The 6,000-nt window shown below is 32.9% G+C and overlaps 1 long non-coding RNA gene across 1 annotated transcript; it reads left to right on the forward strand.

Moving 5' to 3' along the window:
• The first annotated feature begins 1,317 nt into the window (after positions 1 to 1,317).
• Positions 1,318 to 2,778, forward strand: LOC146953495 (uncharacterized). The gene is made up of 3 exons (XR_015010504.1): positions 1,318 to 1,604; positions 2,392 to 2,532; positions 2,618 to 2,778. It is a non-coding gene; the product is annotated as an uncharacterized LOC146953495 (long non-coding RNA).
• The last annotated feature ends 3,222 nt before the right edge of the window (positions 2,779 to 6,000 follow it).

Raw genomic sequence — 6,000 nt, forward strand, 5'->3', positions numbered from 1 at the left:
CCATACCTCAAACAGGTCTTCTTCTCATGCTACTAGCCATGATTTTAAATGGTGAAGAGTTCTTTCATCTCCTTATTGTGCTACCAAATTAGGGATCAATTTGATAGTTAAGATAAATAATTCAATGATCGATTTGATAGTGAGTGGCATAATTCAGGGATCATCTTGATTTATTTATTTTTTTTAACAAAATCATCTTGATTTTTTATGAATAATTCAAGGATCGATGTGACAATGGAACAATTTGTAATAAATTTCATTTAAAAAATATTCAAAATTTTCGATCAATTTCGTCCATGAATATGTGACATCCGAGTTGACAATCCACCTCAACATTTAACTTCATATGTTATCACCGTTAACGATGAGACTTGATGGAGGAATCAATTTAACCGACGTTTGAAAATTCAAAACAGGGCCTCTACAAATTTGGAATAATTTGAAGATGAAATTGAATGACCTCTACAAATTCAAAGATGAAAATTCATATTCACTCTTTTCATATTAGAAAAATAGTATCAACTCTCCATTTTAAGGAAACGCATGTGGTTGGATCTGGTGCCATGACAACCGAAAACAGGGCCTAATGAGTTGTTCATTAGTAAAAGGCATGTGCAAATATAGCCATTTGGAATGAATACGACAACCATCACATTTTTGTATATAGTATATAATATGGTAACATGTATAACTTGTAGGCAGGCCAAATTAATCTCTATTCATTGGTTGCGTGTTGGATTATTATGTGTTTTAGTATACAAAACAATGACTTTAATAATTATGACTCACTCAATATGCAACTTCACCCTTTGGCTAGCTTGGAATATTACATTATCTTGAGTTGTTGCGCACTAGCAGTACCATTGACATTTGACTGAATGTCATCATCTGCCAGTAGTATAGATCTAGAATCAATCACTAACAACTATATTAATATCTTTATGTACAATGACACGTATGTTATTTACTAATATAAGCTTTCAAAACAACTAGTTGATTGTTTGTATATGATTTTTCTTCCACCACATTAATTGTTTTTAACTATTACTATACATATGCCAAGCAAAGTGGCATTTTGTATACGAGTTCTTATGGTAATATGATCAAAGACTAAATACATAAGCTATTGCACCAAGAAGGCAAGAAGTTTGTTTCAATCTATAGATACTTAGATAGTATAGTACTATTATCTTTTGTCGAATATATGGTATAGTACTATAGTATAAGGATATTTATATGAATGATATTTATGTGAATTGTATGTGTTGTTATTTAGCATTCCTATCTAATTTGTTTTCCATATGAGATCAAAGAAAATCTACTAAACTAAATATAAAAATACATGTCCGTTGAATTTACCATTTTACCCTTATTGGGGGTATTATGGTAAATTAATTAATTGGTTGTGCCCTACCTATATATATGTTTTTGTTTTGTTCTGTGGGAGAAAGAAAAGGATGAGAAAATAGAAGAGAGAAGAGGGAACGAAAGATGAGGGAACGGCAGAGAGAAGAGGGAACGGGAGAGAGAGGGAAGAACAATGATGAGATTTGTTGTGTGCAAAGGCTCCTCAGTTGCTTCTTCCATTTTCTTCATCATCAAAGGTAAATTTTCACCTTGGGTTTTCATTTTTATTCAAACAATAATTTTAGAGAATTGAATTTTTCAACTTTCTAATTTTTATTCAATCAATCTAATTGCATGCATGTCTCCAGAAAGTTGTTTTTGTGATTTTAAGGGTTTGATTTTGTGGTTTTAGTTTGTTGTTTGTTGATTTTGGTTTAATTTATTGTTATTTTGGTTAATTTTTGCATATGGTTCTGTCTCATTGGAGATGTAATTCATACATGCAAATTTGTTGGATGAGCTTTGATTCTTCTTTGTGATTCAATTTGGTATTGCAATCTTTTCTTTCTGTTCATCTTTTCCCCATTTTTTTTTTATGTTTATGTATCAGTAAATTGGGATAAATTGAAATTAGTTATTAACAAGGGGTGATTTTTATTAATAAGTCAATTTTAGATTCCTTGCTAATCGATGGAAATAATTGATAGTGTTAATGCAACATGTATAAAGTTCAGATTTTAGAGTCAAAAGGGTAAGAATAAAAACAGAAACTGATTTAAAGGGGACCAATTTAATCGATCTAATTGGTAAAAGAGTGGTTTTAAAAAGCAGATGAAGTATGAGTTGTGATAGATAGATTCTTGAAGGTATCATCTTTGCATGTTTTTATTTATGTATTTTTTGTTTGTTTTGGATTGTGGCTGGAATTTTAAAAAGGGTTTTTTATAATGCATTCTTTCATGTAATCCTGTTTTAGATAAAGTGCTTAACTGGTAAATAAGCTGTTTTAGAAAGCTGACAGAAAAATGTTTGGTGGATATTTAGACTGTACATTCAATTCCCTTCAAATCGGATATAAATTTTGTATGATTCTGGCTAGAAATGGATTCGGAAAACGCATTTGAAGTTCGGTAATTTCTGCTGGATTTTTGGTTACGGGTTTTGGGACAGGACTTCACTAAAACGGTAAGAACTTCCTCTCTGTAACTTGGAATCAAGTAATTTTTAATGCTATGGTCAGCTAACGAAATTTCGGACGTTTTGGTACCAGTTTCATTGACGTTGGTCCAGATTTGAAGTCTGTATGTGATTTTGAAGTTGGGGGCAGAAGTAGGTATTTTTAAGTGTCATGTAATTCTGTTATTTACCAACCCTTTGTTTATGCTTTGTTTGGTAATTTTTGGTTTGTGATAGAAGAGTTTCTAGCATGAAACAAGACTTTTAGTTATTTACTTGAGTTTCAGAATTTGAAAGAAATATTTGGTCGATTTGGTTGTGTGATTTTATGAGTTTATGAGATGTTTATTGGTGGGACCCCTTCCCGGGCCCTACGTATGCAGAAGCTTTAGTGCACCGAGTTGCCCTTTTTATGAGTTGTTTACGGGTTTGTCTTTTCGCGACTTGGAGTGGAAGTTAATACGCTCAAGGGTTCTGCTGCAAGGTTTAACTGATATCCCCATCCTTTTTTACCTATCAGATTGGAATTTATTTGTAGTTTCTATCTCTATTTTACCGTTTTTCCCTGTGTTGACCAGCAAGGATCCTTTAGCAGACAATCTTATTCCACTCGAGAGAGCTGTAAGTTAACATTTCCAAGATAGTGCTACTTGTGCGTCAATTGATGCAAATGGCCCCTTACATTATTAACTTTGTGGTTTCAGGCTGAAAGGGGGCTTATGGTGCTGGACATTAAGGCTAAGCTGCAGGTAGCTTTTGACAGAAAAAATAGAGTGATATCTTTTCGTCACTAACTTGGCAACATTTTTTATTAGTAGCGTGAATTTACTTCCTTTTACTTATAACAAATAATTTTAATTCTTAAAAAAATCCTCTAAGGCTATTTTTTCACTTCTGCAGAACCTCTCTACTGTGCGGGCAAAACACATGGTTATGTTATTATGGAGCTTGTGGGAGTTTGCTAATGGTTTGTGAACGGATGTGTAGCCTGCACCACACGGTCTGCAGCAACAGTCTGCTGCTGATGACAGTTCAGCTGCTGTTCCTGCAGCATTTGTTATCGCTGAATCGCATCAGATCAGGTGGCAGCCCCTTGTGAGTGGTCTGTGGACTGTATTTTTGGTGAGATGGTACTTGGACAACCAATTCTCCGACCAATTGATTGCAAGGATGAACAAGAGACGATTTTCAGGTAATTTCACACAAAGAAAACATGATTTATTTCTCCGTTTTTGTTTTCAATTGAACCAACAAAGCCTTTTTCTAACCTTCAAACCTATCCCAAATTTAAACCAATGGTACCAAATTCTCACTTCTCAAATACACATGAGTTATTTTTCACCAATTGTCCTGTTATTGGATATTGCTTATGTGCCTCCGTGCAACTCTGTATTGTAGGACCTGTCATCAATTTTTCCTGCTCTTGATCCAACTGGTCTTAATCTTCTAATGTTGAGTCTCATTTTCTCACTGATTTTGGTTTGGTAACATGATTTGAAGATCCTTAGGTTTACTGCAAGGTGCTGCTATAACATTAATTCACCCCTTTTGTCTTGAAAACATATCCTAAATAAAAATGAATGCTTTTACAATCCTAATTTCAAATTGCTTATATATATTTTCATGGAAGGTGAGTTTGAGTTGAGGTCATGTAAACAGCATTAGCCACACCTTGCTGACTGCTGTGAAGATCTGTATATACATTGCTAATTATTAATTGATCTTCTGCCACTTATAATGTTTGGACAGAGGGTGGGTTCGAAATTCAAGTAGTCCACTTTTTCCTCCCTCCACTTTTGAGATTATTATAGCCACCAAAATGTCTAATGCTCTTTTCATTGGTCAGCTTCACCTTTTGTTCTGTATTTCAAATTTAAATCCATGTTGTTGCTAATTCATTTTATGAGGATATTACATAGAATGAGAAATGAAATAGTGTCCTGTAACCACTAACCATTACTTATGTTCAATATTTGTGCATCTTGAAGGCTATGAAGGTGGAAAACATGATAAAATTAAAGGAGGTATTTAATTAAAAAAGCTTATCAAGAAGGCTAGACATAGAATTAGATAAACTCATAATGGAACATGAAAGACAGCAGAAGGCATTTGAGGATGAGATTAAGGTAAGCTGAATCATGTTTAGGGATCCGTTATGGTTTTGAATTATGATCGCAGCCACAGGTGTTGTTCCACATTGCGAAAGAGTTAAATAATGGAACTGAGATAATAGTAATGACGAAACTTGCGAAAACCATGATTGAACTATTTTGTTTTTTTACACTCTTACATTTCTCTTCCATATGATTTATTCTTTGCATGAAATAAAACCACAAATTTAGAATAAAAAAAGTATGTTGAAAGCTTGGCAAGTATGCATTACTGAGAATAATGAATAACCTTTTTTACACTAAAACCTACAAGATTAATTTTCTTTTAAGCTTTGATTATGTCTCTTGGACTGTCATGTTTTGTTTAAATTTTGTATTTGTTTTTCCTTGTGCAGGAACCGTGGACTATACATTTGAAACAAGACTATGTCTTGGTGGTCCATTGGAGAAGGAAAACATCGCAACCATGGTTCTTGAGAGGTTAGAGTCACTTTTTAACGTTCTTTACATTAGAGCAACAAATACAAAAAATAGTGAAGGGATTGTATCAAAAAAATAATAAATTACATGTTTGCTTTGATAACATGCATATGTAATGCATTTGTTTAAGGTTTGATAAGAACCTGACATTCGCTTTTTTCCAGCCTAATTTTATGTTGGATATTTCTCCTCATGCTCTAATAAAGTTTGGTGGCAGAGAGATTGTGTATTTCTTTTGCAAGCTGAGGATGTTAAAGTGCTAATTTCCATATTTGATCTCACTTTGATTTTTAAATTTGAGAGGATCTTAACATTAACATTCTTATTTTGAAAATCATATCTTTTTTTGGGAATCATTGTTACAATAAAAAATAATTTTGAGTTCATCATGTATATATACTATAGTAAGCTCAGAAATCTTTATAGAGTAAAAATTGATTTTTGAAGTGAAACACAACCTGATTTCAGAATTAATTTTTGGACTTATTAACCAAGTAATTAGTATTGTTAATTAAATGTTAAGATTTGTTTCTGTGGATTTGGTTCTTTTTCCTTCAAGAAAAACTGAATGAGTGAAGTCATTATTTGATGAAGCTGATATGTTGCAGCAACTCATTTTGAGATTTATTATTCATTTCTTCTGTTTTTGTATTTGTAGTCAATATGCTTACATCATGAAAAATACGCCGTCGATCCATTTTAGTCACGGATAAAAACAACTGTGCATTTTGTTTTCTCAGTCCAGTTGGAAATATAGAACTCCATCATAAGTAATTTCTGTAGTCTCATTGCTTTCATGCTATATTCGGAGAGACAGATATCAGGATTATGATGTTAACTGGATTGTATCAGCTCTAATTTCCTTAACTTTCTTTCAATTGGATTC

This window comes from Medicago sativa, chromosome 1 (genome assembly GCF_051527215.1).
Source record: "Medicago sativa cultivar Bolivia chromosome 1, Bolivia_mono, whole genome shotgun sequence".
In the NCBI taxonomy this organism is placed as follows: domain Eukaryota; kingdom Viridiplantae; phylum Streptophyta; class Magnoliopsida; order Fabales; family Fabaceae; genus Medicago; species Medicago sativa.